General features: G+C 38.4%; 1 long non-coding RNA gene and 4 other non-coding genes across 5 annotated transcripts; 3 read left to right on the forward strand and 2 right to left on the reverse strand.

Annotated features, from left to right (window-relative positions):
• Positions 1 to 616: 616 nt before the first annotated feature.
• On the reverse strand, positions 617 to 757 carry LOC144023091 (U4 spliceosomal RNA). Its single transcript, XR_013284500.1, has one exon. It is a non-coding gene; the product is annotated as a U4 spliceosomal RNA (small nuclear RNA).
• Positions 758 to 1,345: 588 nt separating this feature from the next.
• On the reverse strand, positions 1,346 to 1,536 carry LOC144023089 (U2 spliceosomal RNA). The gene has a single exon (XR_013284498.1). It is a non-coding gene; the product is annotated as a U2 spliceosomal RNA (small nuclear RNA).
• Positions 1,537 to 1,544: 8 nt separating this feature from the next.
• On the forward strand, positions 1,545 to 4,958 carry LOC144023040 (uncharacterized). Its single transcript, XR_013284476.1, has 5 exons — positions 1,545 to 2,730; positions 2,825 to 2,951; positions 3,798 to 3,869; positions 4,445 to 4,595; positions 4,712 to 4,958. It is a non-coding gene; the product is annotated as an uncharacterized LOC144023040 (long non-coding RNA).
• A 10,053-nt stretch (positions 4,959 to 15,011) lies between these two features.
• On the forward strand, positions 15,012 to 15,202 carry LOC144023090 (U2 spliceosomal RNA). Its single transcript, XR_013284499.1, has one exon. It is a non-coding gene; the product is annotated as a U2 spliceosomal RNA (small nuclear RNA).
• Positions 15,203 to 15,790: 588 nt separating this feature from the next.
• LOC144023092 (U4 spliceosomal RNA) lies at positions 15,791 to 15,931 on the forward strand. Its single transcript, XR_013284501.1, has one exon. It is a non-coding gene; the product is annotated as a U4 spliceosomal RNA (small nuclear RNA).
• The last annotated feature ends 340 nt before the right edge of the window (positions 15,932 to 16,271 follow it).

Consider the following 16,271-nt stretch of genomic DNA (forward strand, 5'->3'; position numbering starts at 1 on the left):
CTAGCAACTCAAGTCGCAAGTTGAGAATCTATCTGTACGTATACGTATACGTAACTTTATAGTATAAACTTTATACTGTAGTCTGCTCGTTTAACATACACATGATAATGACGATTGTCACACGGCCCTCTCGCCTTTCCATCTTACTTCCTGTTTATTTGTATGGTCAGCAACAGAATTCAATGCTGCTGAACTTAGTGGTGGTGTAGGCTACCTCATACACTTTTTTTTTCCGCAAAAAAAGAAAACCGGTATTTCTACAATTTATAATTAAAGTAAAATTTATACTTGTGTGTGTTTCGCTTTCATTATTCGCATCCTTTTACACATTCACATAAAGTAAACGTTATTACCCACATTTAGACTCCAGTTGCAACATGTTAATATTAGTAAACCAAACGCACTAATCCCACCACTGACCGATCTGTACCCACAGCTCATAGTTTCCACACTCCACAGTTTAATTGGTTGCATGAAAAACTTCAAGACTGACCTCCGAAGACAACTCGGATGGGCACTCCGAGAAAATCAAATAAAAAAATAAATAAATAAAAAAAAGCCGAAACTTTGCATCAGGATTTGACATACGTATTTTTTCATTTCACAAAAGAATTAGTCTCCGTGGAGACTGTCAAAAATTGCCATAGCCGACTATATTTCAAGTCGTCCAGGCGGGGTATTGGGTAAAGTTTTCAACTAGCAATAATCGCGCCTCGGATAAACCTCATAGGCTACGATACTGCCACTGCGCAAAGCTGGCAATTTGGCGTTACATAGAACCATGTCATCACCCAGCAAACGTTCCACAGTGACGGTCTCAACACAATCGCCATAAAGCGTGAAGCGGTTGCGAGAAGAATTCCACATTTATCTAAATTTATGACGTGTACACAACTGTTATATTTCAGAACGCCTCCAACATATTTAGGAAAACGTATCTACAAGTGCCCTACAAGTATTTTTGATATTGCGCCGCAATGCATTATGGGACTCTATTGTTCACCCAAAGTCGTGTGCAACCCGAAATGCGTAGACTTGATTTGCTCTGTACGTACACGTCAGATATTTAACCCGCTTGTAATTGGTCTGCAACGTTTTAGTTACAATTACCGTTTATAATACACAAGTTGCAGTGGTACTGGTTACATTAAGAACAACCAGCCCCCGTTCCGATTTTTATTTTTTAAATATAACATTTATCGAAATTCCAACTAAATAATTACAATAACAGGAACGATAACAAAAGGAAAGTAAAGTAAGAAAAAGTAACAACTGTCTATCGAACGAATAGATACACACTACTTAAAATGCAAAGAACACCACTTGACTTAATTTTAACAGCCAGAGGGGGTGCACCGTTCCTGGAGATACTGCAATACCAGGTCGATGCGTGGAGTGGACGGAGCAAGCCCCTATTCCATCTCCCAGTTCCAAAAATCAATTTAATATATGGTCCCCGGATAGGGGACGTATCAGATATTAAACTGATAAGAACAGATACTACACTTGATCTTAGCCAAAAGGCCGAGAAGCGATAACTGTAGAGAGCCACAATGGAACATTTCAATCCAAATACCACGACCTACAGTGACGGTGACAATTTTACAAGCGTCAAATAGCCACAAAAACACGCATTTACAAACTAGGCAACAAGCACAAACATTTTAAGTAAGATTGAGGTAAACTATGTTGTTTGCCAGGTATATAAATTGAACAAATGCTGCGCAATTTCTGTGTACTGTTTTTCACGTGACCAACGGTGGTCCAATAGGATATCAGCAAAAAATGTGTCTCATTTACTGGCATCACAACGTTTGTATTGCCAAGTAATCCACTGAATGATTTTCAGTAATACTGTAGAAACATTAATTTGTTTGAATGTTGTGGTGAAAAGCCGTTCGATCAACTTTTGCCAAAATACTAGACAGAAAATCATTTGGATCGACACTCCTCAACCTACTTCCGGTTTCTTCTCTCAGTCTCAACTGACATTTGCACAAGCTACCCCCACAACTGGTGAGGAGGTGAACAGACACAACTCACCCAACTCATGAATTAGACATACGTAGCTGCAACTCATTGAAAAGCAAACTGATAGTGAAGAGTAACAATAGTGCAGGGGTGGACAAACTCGGTCCTCGACGGCCGCAGTCCTGCCCCACTAAACATTGGACGTCCTGTGGACGTGCAGATCATGTCTGTATGATAGCAGTCAGTTCTGGGCCGATTCTGGCTGTCTACCGCCAGTGTCGGCTGACAGCCGGACAGATTAACTGTGTATACTCCAAACTCGGCCCAGATGAGGATACCACATATTTATAATCCTCAAGTCAAGTTGTTACTGGGCCAAGGGTATTTATACTGTTCATGGCCCATGACCGTGATGTGAGTTTTGGCCCACAGGTTTTTTTTCTTCTTGCGACGATACACAAGTATGATGCCGTTGCCGGGCCAGAACAGACATTCATCCACCAGCCCGCCACTACCAAAAAAAAAAGCAGGCGGCATATGCGCATGCTCCATGGCAAGGGATGTTGGTCTTTGGAGTACAGGTACTACTCGTATGCGCTGCGGCGCTGGATGCCGTTGGCGTTTACTCGCTGGATCCAGAAGTGACGTCGCCGGCGGCTAAATTCAAATGAACACATTCATTTTTGTGCGGCGTTTTGACAACAGTCAGGATAGTAGTCACACAACTATTCTTTTGGAGCCACGAGGAAACCGACTGCGGTAAGTCACTTGTTTGTTTTGTTGTTGTAGTTTTGGGACGGAGTTTTCTTTTACTAGCCTTACTTATTTAACGTTTCATTGACTGCCCGTGCAGGACACGCTGTATTGCACCGAGCGACACCGAGCACTCCTCTCTCAACCTTCCTGTTAAAAAAATAAATAAATAAAAGAAACCGCCATCCACTTGACTACTGGACTACGTTGAAGTGGGTCGCTATTAGGTAAGCGTGTTTTCACATTTTGTTTTATTTCATAACATTGAAATTTTGCCATGGATGTTTGTGAAATACCGGGCGTGTGGTTGAACACTTTTTTTGTGTGAGCTAAAATAGCATCTGTTCCGGTGTGGTAAAGTTAGCTAGCTAGCTAGCTAGCTAGAGTAATAAATAAGATACCGAAGTTCCTCTGTTGGGATTATCCACCCCAACCAAAAAAACAAAAAAAACAAAAACGCCATTCACTTCACTAGACCACACCGTGATTAAATCAAGCACTTACAAAACTATCGAAATGTAGCTTAATGGGACAAACTGCCTAGAACTCTAGAGATTTCTAAATTATATTTCAAATGTTCTAACTTGTGCAAGCTATTTCAATTGGCGGGCAGCCGCAGGTGCACTTCTGTAACCTGCGTGAGTGACATTACGGGCCACAGGCGATACATCGCCTGTGGCCCATATGTGAGTTTGCTGAGTAAATTGAGGTGAGGTGGGACAGTTGCGGAAAAATGTGAAGTCACATGAATTCTGCATAACATTAGGAGATTAATTTGCAAGTTATTTTGTATGGAAACTAGCCCAAAGACATCAGGGATGATAAGGAGTTCAGATAATGTATGGATGGCTGCTATATTGTGTGATTTTTAGATGGCCTATACAAGCCCAATCACAAAACATTTTTAAGGAAATTTCTATTTTGAATTTATGGCATCGCGTTTTCATATTGGTTATGTCATAAATATGTTTCCTGTTCATTTAATTCATTTTTTAAAAATCATTTGCCCATGTTTTTATGTCATTTTTAAAAATTATTTTTATGCTAAAATCTAAAATTCTATTTCTTTCAAGATAATCCTAACCCATGGTCCCAGCCAATGCACACATCAACAAGGACTCCTCAAGAATCCTTAACTACAACCTGTAAGTGATTCTTTGTTACATGTAATTTTAAAGGGTATGTATTGTGGTATTTAAGAGGATTTTCCTCAAAATTGAAGGATACAAATATTTGATCCAAGGACTTTTTTGTTTTTATCATACTAACACACATTTCCATATGACATAGCACAAAAAATAAAATAAATACGATAATAAAGATGGTAATGATGGTTATGTTTGAAATGAATGAAATTGCAAGAAGCTTTAATTTCATATATTTATAAGGTTAGGTTGTTGTACTTGAAAAAAAGAAATTGATGAATAATTATTTTATTAATTGGGATTTCAATCTCAATCAGAAATAGATGATCATTTTCCATAATCATCCAGCCCTAGTAACAAATGCAGCACATGCACATATACACTTAACTTACTCAAACATATTTGCGTACCGTCCTATATATCATTTTTAGCAATTCACAATTTTTTAGCTTTCTGGCCACATTGACCCAAATTTCAGATAATAATATACAGTATGTTGCGGTACCCTTGACTTAACTCTCTCAACCTAATCATTTTGTCTTCTGACACTCAAATAAACTACTTTATCCTTTTAGATAAACCACTTGAGTGTTATCGGGGATGTGACGTGAAAGACAGTGTGGCGTTTAATGAAGCAGACGATCTCAAATAGCCTGGAGACGAATTGGAGAGGAGTAAATGCGAAAACATCAATGTCATCTCTGCAATTAAAGGCTGTCCTAATTGGTAAATATTCAGATTTTTCAATCTGTTTAAATTTCTGCAGGGTCAAATAATTTTGCCACATTGTATTTGCATTGTACTAACAAAATGTTTCTTTATTAAATGGTTGTCTATTTCAGATGCTGTCAGAAAGAGCCCCCTCACAACAACAGCCTCACAACACGAAACAGAGAGCCATATGAAGAGATGGTTACAGCTCGCAGTAGACAGAGAAGGGGCGAAAAAACGGCGACTCAGATTGAGTGACAGTTAAATTGGGGTTTGTCTGTAAATTAGCATGTTTTGTTGCATTGTTGAACAGTAACTTGTTGTGGATGTTTTAAGTAATAAATTAGCTCCTGTTGTTGCTGTGTTTAGTAATAAATTGATCACCTTTCGTCACTTTTGGTGTATTCATGTACTTGTATATTTTTAATCGTCACAGAAACATTCATGTACATAGACAGATATCAGGTCTTGTGTTGCACTAACTAGTGTTTACTGTATGTATTGCTGCATTTTTCACTGGTGTTTCTGAAATGCTGAAAAATACTACTCAAGAGTATTTTATTAATATCAATAATATCAAAGCAAGGGACCACTTGCCATTTTAGCACTTTTAAATCCATTCAACAACTGCAACAAATCAGACTGTTCTAATGAAGACGGCTTTATCTAAATTTTTAACGGCAATCTGGAGTGTCATGTTTCAGTATTTCAGAAATACTAAAAAAAAAAAAGACTGCACTCTTAAAACAGAATTGTTTAACGAATTTAAGATTATGAATTGAATTGTTGACCAACTTAAAAAATTGTTTCAACTGGTAACACTCAATTGAAGTTAGTCCAAAGTGAATATTAAGTTTAATTAATTATGAGTTCATTAAATTAAATATATTAATCTAAAAAAATGACTACTTCAAAGTATTAAATTTAATGAACTCATAATCAATTAAACTTAATATATTCTTTTTGGACTAACTTAATTCAGTAATACGTTAACAATTGAAGCATTTTTTTAATTGGTCAACAGTTCAATTTGTAATCTTTAATAGGTTAAACAATTATCTTTTTAGAGTGTGGATGGGACACAAGATCTCCATGACAACATAATCTTTCATGCAGTGCATGGGCCAGGTTTGGGCCGGCAGCACATCTTAAATTGATCGGTTTATAGTGTATGGGCCAGACCTGGGCCAACAGTAGAGTTTTCAGTTAATATCGGTATGCCGTGTGTGGGCCAGAGGTGGGCCAATTTATTATAGGCTACCTAAAGTAAGACAGCATGTGGGCCAGAAGTGAGCCACAGCCTTTTTCTGTTGTTAACAATACACTGGCCCATGTCAGGCCCATTCATGTTGAACCAGAACGTCTTGCCGTGTGTGGGCCGGTCTTGGCCCGAGGACCCAGCCGTATACTGGGCCAGAACAAACGCAAGCATGTGGCCCATATATGAGCCGGAGGAATTTTGCTAGCTGGGCGTCGGTTGGTCGAAGATCAGTGCTGGACTACTAGCGACGTGCAAATTACGTCCATTATTTGGACGTCTAATTATGACCCCATTTGGACCATGGATACGTGACTTTTTTGGACGTCACAGAGATTTAAATATCAAAGTTATTGTTATCAATATTATTTAATCAATTTAATCAATGCAGGTATTCACATATGAACACTTTGGTTTTGGGTGTTTCCCTTCTCCAACACAGCTGATATATGATCAGCTCATCAGCAAGCTCTGCATAAGCCTGATAACGACCCATTTGATTGAAATCAGCTTGTGTTGAAAGAGGGAAACCTCCAAAACCTGCAGGACTCTGGTCCTCGGAGCGAAACATGCGCAATTTGTGATTCGCAACCCTGTTCCGATTTCAGTAGCAGGACAATGTCACGTGACTAGTTTCAGCAGCGATCATGTTCTACTTTCTAATCAATGTTGAGTTGACTGCATGATTTTGTTTTTATTTATTATTAGGGCCCGAGCAGCGACCGCTGCGAGGTCCCTATTGTTTTTGTAAAAATTATTATTATTATTATTATTATTATTATTATTATTATTAGGGCCCGAGCAGCGACCGCTGCGAGGTCCCTCTTGTTTTTGTAAGAATTATTATTATTCTTCTTCTTCTTCTTCTCCGTAAACGATCGCATTTTTGAGGGCCTAAACATTTACGAAAACTCACCAAACTTTGCAGTCTCTTCGGGCCCGGCGAAAAATTTGATATTATGTAGTTGTCATAACAACGCGACTCTATAGCGCCACCTAGCGTAGAAAAATAAAAACCAATCCCGGCCCGTTTGAGCTAGAGCTACGAAAATTGGCAGGCACGTGTAGCACTACGAGACGCACAAAAAAGTCAGTGGAAGCCAATTCCTAAAATGTACAGGAAGTGAGCTATGAATTTTTTAATGTCCAATTTTGGCCTATTTTGGCACATTCACTGTGGTCATACTTTTTCCCCCTATGCAAACATTTTTCATCCCATTGACTTTAAACTTGGCATTTATCATCTCAAGACTTAAGAGAAAAACTAGGCAAAAAATCTTGCGTTTTCGAAATACTATATGACGGGGGCGGGGCATCAAATATTGCCTTTAAAATTTCATTTGTCCAGAAAGAGCAAATGCTGAATAACTCCCATGTACAAGCTCCAAAAAATCTCAAACTTCTCAGGCAACGTAATAGTCACGGCCTGAAAACACCTATATGAAAAAATTCAGTTATACATATAGCGCCACCTAGTGGTTACAATAAATGTCATACTTTACGTTTTTAGCTACTGTGCTGAGCTCGTTGAAGGGATCCAGTTGAAAATTGGTCAGAAAAGCCTTAAGATGTTGATGATGCCCCACACCGAATATTGTAACTTTTCGCCAAAGGGCGTGGCCGCTACGGTGACGCAAAGTCTGAAGATTTTTCGTGACAATAAAAGCTGCATGAACTTGACCGAGATGATCCTATCTTCTCAAAATTTCACACATTTGATGAGAGTCCAGCCCTAAAGACATCTACGAACTTATATTTCATCTAACTGATAGCGCCACCTAGTGGCAATTTTTTTTCCTTACGAATTTTCTTGTACATTTTTCCCCAAACACGTTAACTGGACCAACCTCATATTTGCTCAGATGGGGGTTTCGGCCTTCATGATGTCACAACACGAAGTTTGTGAGTTTTCGCGAATCGCTGTGGGCGTGGCTAAGCACTGTTCGCCAAGAAAACAACGCTAGTTTTGATGGTCTAAACATGCGCAGAAACTCATGAAACTTGGCACACACATCTGGCCTGGCAAAATGAGCAATATTTTATCATGTATTGTCCTATTTTTACAAAAATGACTCAATAGCGCCCCCTAGAAATTTTTAACGAAGCAGCCCCGATTGTACGTTTAAGCAAGAACGACGAATATTTTTAGGTGTATGAGGGAGCTCAAGACCTACAAAAAAGTCTCTTGTACCCATATGCTAAAATGAACAGGAAGTGAGCTACGAATTTTTGAATGTCCCATATTTGACGATTTTTGCACATTCACAGGGGGCAGACTTTTGCCCACTTCTCCTACACGTTTCATCCGACTGAGTTAAGACTTGGCCTGGACCATGTCAAGACCTGAGCCAACGACAGGGGGAAAAATTTTGACTTTTCGAAATACTATATGATGAGGGCGGGGCATCAAAATTTGTGTTTCACAATGAAAAAGGATATGCTTGATAACTCCCCGGTACATGCTCCAAAAAATCCCAAACTTGACATGTATTTTTATCGTCAAGGCCTGAAGTTATCTCTATGACAACATTCAGTTATATATGCAGCGCCACCTAGCCCTTGAGGCATGAAAAAAAAATACCCCACATACGGTATTTTGTACAAAAAATGTACACTCATTCTAAGTGTGATAACTAAGTCATTTATGAATATTTTTTTAGTTTCCACCACTCAAAATGTTCACTGGCATCAGACTTATCCAAACATATATATATTTTTATTTATTTTTGATAGCCTCTATGGACATTAAAAGCAATATCGTGAATGAAGGATATGCTTAATAACTCCACGGTACATGCTCCAAAAAAAAATCCCACACTTGACATGTATGCTTATAATCAAGGCCTGAAGGTATCTCTATGACAACATTCAGTTATAAATACAGCGCCACCTAGCCCTTGAGGCTTATATAAAAAAAAATAAAAAATACCCCACATACGGTATTTTGTACAAAAAATGTACACTCATTCTAAGTGTGATAACTAAGTCATTTATGAATATTCTTTTAGTTTCCACCACTCAAATTGTTCACTGGCTTCACACCGATCCAAACGTATGTACGTTTCCATTTTGTTTTATTCATTTTTGATTGCCCCTTTGGACAATAAAAGTAACATTGTGCAATGAGTACAACGAGCGATGATGTGTATATACACTTTTACAAAAAAATACCAATCAGGGCAACTCATTGCCTAAAAATAAAAAAGGATGCTGATTTTTGCAGGTCTTAACAATCACCAAAACCCGTTGAGCTTGACACACACACTGGCAAAAAAATATTCTACATGTAAACGTTTATTATGCCATTTTCAAAGAAATTTTGCTTCCAATATGCCAGTACCCCAACGTGCCAGTACCCCAACGTGCAAGTACCCCAACGTGCAAGGACCCCAACGTGGCCCGGGCTGCGAGGGCCCTTTATAGCTGCTCGCAGCTCTAGTTATTATTATTATTATTATTATTCTTCTTCTTCTTCTTCTTTATTCTCCGCAAACAATCGCGATTTTGGGTACCTAAATATTCACGAAAACTCACCAAACTTTGCACACTCCTCAGGTCCGGCGAAAAATTTGATATTATGAAGTCGTTATAACAACGCGGCTCTATAGCGCCCCCTAGCGTAGAAAAATAAAAACCAAGCCCGACACGTTTGAGCTAGAGCAACGAAAATTGGCAGGCACGTGTAGCACCCCGAGACGCACAAAAAAGTCTATTGGGACCATGTAGCTAAAATGTACAGGAAGTGAGCTATGAATTTTTTAATGTCCAATTTTGGCCTATTTTGGCACATTCACTGTGGTCATGCTTTTTCCCCCTTTGCAAACATTTTTCATCCAATTGACTTCAAACTTGGCATTTATCATCTCAAGACCTAAGAGAACAGCTGGGCAAAACATCTTGCCTTTTCGAAATACTATACGACGGGGGCGGAGCATCAAATATTGCCTTTAAAATTTCATTTGTCCAGAAAGAGCAAATGCTTAATAACTCCCATGTTGAAGCTCCAAAAAATCTCAAACTTCTCAGGCAACGTAATAGTCACAGCCTGAAAACATCTATATGAAAAAATTCTGTTATACATATAGCGCCACCTAGTGGTTACAATAAATGTCATACTTTACGTTTTTAGCTACTGTGCTGAGCTTGTTGAAGGGATCCATTTGAAAATTGGTCAGAAAATCCTTAAGATGTTGATCATGCCCCACACCGAATATTGTAACTTTTCATCAAAGGGCGTGGCCGCTACGGTGACGCAAAATCTGAAGATTTTTCGTGAAAATAAAAGCTGCATTAACTTGACCGAGATGATCCTATCTTCTCAAAATTTCACACATTTGATGAGAGTCCAGCTCTAAAGACATCTACTAACTTATATTTCATCTAACTGATAGCGCCACCTAGTGGCAATTTTTTTTCTTACGAATTTTCTTCTATGTTTTTCTCCAAACACGTTAACTGGACCTACCTCATATTTGCTCAGAGGAGGGTTTCGGCCTTCATGATGTCACAACACGAAGTTTGTGAGTTTTCGCGAATTGCTGTAGGCGTGGCTAAGCGCTGTTCGCCAAGAAAACAACGCCAGTTTTGAGGGTCTAAACATGCACAGAAACTCCTGAAACTTGGCACACACATCTGGCCTGGTAAAATGAGCAATATTTTATTGTTGATTGTGCTATTTTTACAAAAATGACTCAATAGCGCCCCCTCGAAATTTTTAACGAAGCAGCCCCGGTTGTACGTTTAAGCAAAAACGCCGAATATTTTTAGGTGTATGAGGGAGCCCAAGACCTACAAAAACATCTCTTGTACCCATATGCTAAAATGAACAGGAAGTGAGCTACGAATTTTTGAATGTCCCATTTTTGACGATTTTTGCACATTCACAGGGGGCAGACTTTTGCCCACTTCTCCTACACGTTTCATCCGACTGAGTTAAGACTTGGCCTGGACCATGTCAAGACCTGAGCCAACGACAGGGGGAAAAATTTTGACTTTTCGAAATACTATATGATGAGGGCGGGGCATCAAAATTTGTGTTTCACAATGAAAAAGGATATGCTTGATTACTCCCCGGTACATGCTCCAAAAAATCCCAAACTTGACATGTATGTTTATCGTCAAGGCCTGAAGTTATCTCTATGACAACATTCAGTTATATATGCAGCGCCACCTAGCCCTTGAGGCATGAAAAAAAAATACCCCACATACGGTATTTTGTACAAAAAATGTACTCTCATTCTAAGTGTGATAACTAAGTCATTTATGAATATTTTTTTAGTTTCCACCACTCAAAATGTTCACTGGCATCAGACTTATCCAAACATATATATTTTTTTATTTATTTTTGATAGCCTCTATGGACATTAAAAGCAATATCGTGAATGAAGGATATGCTTAATAACTCCACGGTACATGCTCCAAAAAAAAAATCCCACACTTGACATGTATGCTTATAATCAAGGCCTGAAGGTATCTCTATGACAACATTCAGTTATAAATACAGCGCCACCTAGCCCTTGAGGCTTATATAAAAAAATTAAAAAAATACCCCACATCCGGTATTTTGTACAAAAAATGTACACTCATTCTAAGTGTGATAACTAAGTCATTTATGAATATTCTTTTAGTTTCCACCACTCAAATTGTTCACTGGCTTCACACCGATCCAAACGTATGTACGTTTCCATTTTGTTTTATTCATTTTTGATTGCCCCTTTGGACAATAAAAGTAACATTGTGCAATGAGTACAACGAGCGATGATGTGTATATACACTTTTACAAAAAAATACCAATCAGGGCAACTCATTGCCTAAAAATAAAAAAGGACGCTGATTTTTGCAGGTCTTAACAATCACCAAAACCCGTTGAGCTTGACACACACACTGGCAAAAAAATATTCTACATGTAAACGTTTATTATGCCATTTTCAAAGAAATTTTGCTTCCAATATGCCAGTACCCCAACGTGCCAGTACCCCAACGTGCAAGTACCCCAACGTGCAAGGACCCCAACGTGGCCCGGGCTGCGAGGGCCCTTTATAGCTGCTCGCAGCTCTAGTTGTTGATATTGTGATTTGAAGTTTTGTTTTTGTTATATCAATCCTAAATATATAGGCTACTTTATGTAAAATAATCTCGTCATCGTCTTTGGCTGTTGATTCATCACCTACACGGGAAAAAGAGGGGCGTGGGGGTAGCTTGAGAATTTTTATTTATTTATTTTTTTTCCAAAGTCTTGCCTCTGAGTGTATAGCATTCAACGTTTTATGGATTGAGATTTATTTTCGATGGCTGGTGTTTGTTCAGTAATGATAGACAGCGAGACTGCTCTACTGTTTGAATTTATTATTTTACCGTTTTATTTTCTGAATCAATTGTTCCAAGTAATTTTTTTCTGAACCAATTGTTGCAAACAATTCGATCGTTTCAACACTTTATTTTTGCCATCTGTACAACTGATAGTAACAACTCATACAAAATTGTCATTAAATAATCAGGGGAGAGGTGAATGCCGTCCCCCACTTCCAAACAGTGCCAAAGTCTTTAGCACACACGCAATCTTAAGTCGTGGGCTCATTTGCTACACATGTGCATATATATATATATGCGCATGAATTAGGTAAAATTAAAAAAGAAAGAAAAGAAGAATTCCCATCATGCATTGCTGCTTTACTTCCTGTTTCTTTGTGCGATCAGAAACAGTATTTAATGTTGCTGACATCTAGTGGTGTACTGCATATGCTCTGCAGCAACAAAAGTGGAAGGGGGCGCTCTGGGAAACATTAATATTCAATAATATAATCAGTGTTGCCGGTAACGCGTTACTGCGTTACTCAAAAAAGTTGCTTTCTAAAGTAACTAATAGTCTAACGCGTTACTTTATTCTACAAAGTAGTCCGATTAAATTTACTGTCCAGAGAATCAATGCGTTACTCCACATTTTCATGAAGAAGGCAAATTATCTCACTGTTGTAACAGTCACAAACAACTACTGCTAACTACGAAGATGAGGCAGAAGTCATTGATCACCACACTGAATTCAGCCATGGTCTGGTCATGAATGGTTTGCACATTCAAAACAAAAGTGATGATACTTTTACTACTAGTTTTATTAACCAACAGGCACACAACACAACAAAAAAAGTGTGCATTATGGACCATAAAAGTGGTAAAAAAAATAATTTATTTCCATCCTCAACTGGTCCGTGAAGCATTATGGGATGAGGTCGTCTCCGCCCTCTCGCCAGGGGGAGTGACGTCAGACAAGTTACGTTTTCAGTAGGGGTGGAACAAAAAAACGATTCGACCGAACCATCGTTCGTCAAGGGGAGCTAAACGACCGTATCGGTTGCGAGTGAGGCTTTATGGTTTTCATAACAATAGCAAGAGTTCTGCGCCGTGCTCTACTTGTTTTGTTTACATTTCAGTAGCATCACCATTCAAGCTACTTCCGTGTTTCCGTGCTCGCAACGAGTGACAACATACAAATGGAGACAGTTAGCAGAAGCCGGTGCCGTACATCTCGGTATTTCCCATGGCTATCGAGTCCTCTCGGTGCACTTGTATGTCCCGGGCCGGCGTTGGTACTGCGCGCGAGCCAAAAAGAATAACTCCCGTGACGATCCAATGCATGGATTCAAACGACACAGGTATGTCCCACAGCCAACACACCAGCTAAGCTAAAAGCACACTGCAAGTATCTCATTTCTCAGTTTGTGGCTCCCTGTCAATGTCTACAACTAGCATGAGCAGCAGATAGGAGAACTGAGATGTGCCCGCGATTACGACAGCCCAAAAAACAAAATATAAACAGTGATTCTGTGGTCATCATCGTGTCTCAGATTAAAAAAACAAAAAAAGATGTCATACATTAACCAAAAATGAAAGTGATGACGAAAGAAAAAAAAAATGTTAAATACAAAAATTGTTGATTAAAAAGGGAAATGAACTTTTGGAAATATTTTTGCATATATTAAGTGGTTAAAATGTGTTTGATAGATTTATTGTTCCATAAGGTGGCTTCATATTTCTTTTGGCTGGACGGTAGGTTTATTTCATGTCTTAAATTTATGTTTCTGAAATACTTCACAATGTGCAAATATTCTGTTTAATTGTGTTGGTGTCTGTCTAAAGGTTAAATATTTATATTTAACATTAAATTAGCAACCTTTTGTTTTCCTGATCCTTATTTTGAAGAGAAAAAACAAACAAACCAAAAAACAATTATAACTGTCAATAACTACTAATAAATATTTAAACTGATACATGTGTACACACTGGAATAGCGGAACAAACAAACAGAGGAATTTAGGGGATTTTCATTTTCAACCTGGATAGATTTTTATTTTTTGTTTTATAAAAAGTATTTACGTTACAAGAAGTCAAGAGAGACTGCCTATTTTGTTTTTCATAAAAAAAAACTTTATTTTCATGTTAAAAATGCACTTTCAATAAAGTATTTGGAACTCCGTTTCTACTGCATTATTTTTATGTTGAGATGGTGTTATCGGCAGCTGCTGAAAGTAACTAAAAAAGTAACTTTTAATCTAATTTAGTTACTTTTAAAATCAAGTAATCAGTAACGCAATTTAGTTACTTTTAAAACCAAGTAATCAGTAAAGTAACTAAGTTACTTTTTCAAGGTAACTGTGGCAACACTGTTCATGAGTTGGGTGAGTTGTGTCTGTTGTCACCAGTTGTGGGGGTAGCTTGTGCAAATGTCAGTTGAGACTGAGAGAAGAAACCGGAAGTAGGTTGAGGAGTGTCGATCCAAATGATTTTCTGTCTAGTATTTTGGCAAAAGTTGATCGAATGGCTTTTCACCACAACATTCAAACAAATTAATGTTTCTACAGTATTACTGAAAATCATTCAGTGGATTACTTGGCAATACAAACGTTGTGATGCCAGTAAATGAGACACATTTTTTGCTGATATCCTATTGGACCACCGTTGGTCACGTGAAAAACAGTACACAGAAATTGCGCAGCATTTGTTCAATTTATATACCTGGCAAACAACATAGTTTACCTCAATCTTACTTAAAATGTTTGTGCTTGTTGCCTAGTTTGTAAATGCGTGTTTTTGTGTCTATTTGACGCTTGTAAAATTGTCACCGTCACTGTAGGTCGTGGTATTTGGATTGAAATGTTCCATTGTGGCTCTCTATAGTTATCGCTTCTCGGCCTTTTGGCTAAGATCAAGTGTAGTATCTGTTCTTATCAGTTTAATATCTGATACGTTCCCTATCCGGGGACCATATATTAAATTGGTTTTTGGAACTGGGAGATGGAATAGGGGCTTGCTCCGTCCACTCCACGCATCGACCTGGTATTGCAGTATCTCCAGGAACGGTGCACCCCCTTTGGCTGTTAAAATTAAGTCAAGTCGTGTTCTTTGCATTTTAAGTAGTGTGTATCTATTCGTTCGATAGACAGTTGTTACTTTTTCTTACTTTACTTTCCTTTTGTTATCGTTCCTGTTATTGTAATTATTTAGTTGGAATTTCAATAAATGTTATATTTAAAAAATAAAAATCGGAACGGGGGCTGGTTGTTCTTAATGTAACCAGTACCACTGCAACTTGTGTATTATAAACGGTAATTGTAACTAAAACGTTGCAGACCAATTACAAGCGGGTTAAATATCTGACGTGTACGTACAGAGCAAATCAAGTCTACGCATTTCGGGTTGCACACGACTTTGGGTGAACAATAGAGTCCCATAATGCATTGCGGCGCAATATCAAAAATACTTGTAGGGCACTTGTAGATACGTTTTCCTAAATATGTTGGAGCCGTTCTGAAATATAACAGTTGTGTACACGTCATAAATTTAGATAAATGTGGAATTCTTCTCGCAACCGCTTCACGCTTTATGGCGATTGTGTGGAGACCGTCACTGTGGAACGTTTGCTGGGTGATGACATGGTTCTATGTAACGCCAAATTGCCAGCTTTGCGCAGTGGCAGTATCGTAGCCTATGAGGTTTATCCGAGGCGCGATTATTGCTAGTTGAAAACTTTACCCAATACCCCGCCTGGACGACTTGAAATATAGTCGGCTATGGCAATTTTTGACAGTCTCCACGGAGACTAATTCTTTTGTGAAATGAAAAAATACGTATGTCAAATCCTGATGCACAGTTTCGGCTTTTTTTTATATTTTTTTTATTTGATTTTCTCGGAGAGCCCATCCGAGTTGTCTTCGGAGGTCAGTCTTGTTCAAGTTTTTCATGCAACCAATTAAACTGTGGAGTGTGGAAACTATGAGCTGTGGGTACAGATCGGTCAGTGGTGGGGTTAGTGCGTTTGGTTTACTATTATTAACATGTTGCAACTGGAGTCTAAATGTGGGTAATAACGTTTACTTTATGTGAATGTGTAAAAGGATGCGAATAATGAAAGCGTGTCCTTGCGAGGACACGAAAACTCT

Source organism: Festucalex cinctus, chromosome 7 (assembly GCF_051991245.1).
Source record: "Festucalex cinctus isolate MCC-2025b chromosome 7, RoL_Fcin_1.0, whole genome shotgun sequence".
NCBI lineage: Eukaryota > Metazoa > Chordata > Actinopteri > Syngnathiformes > Syngnathidae > Festucalex > Festucalex cinctus.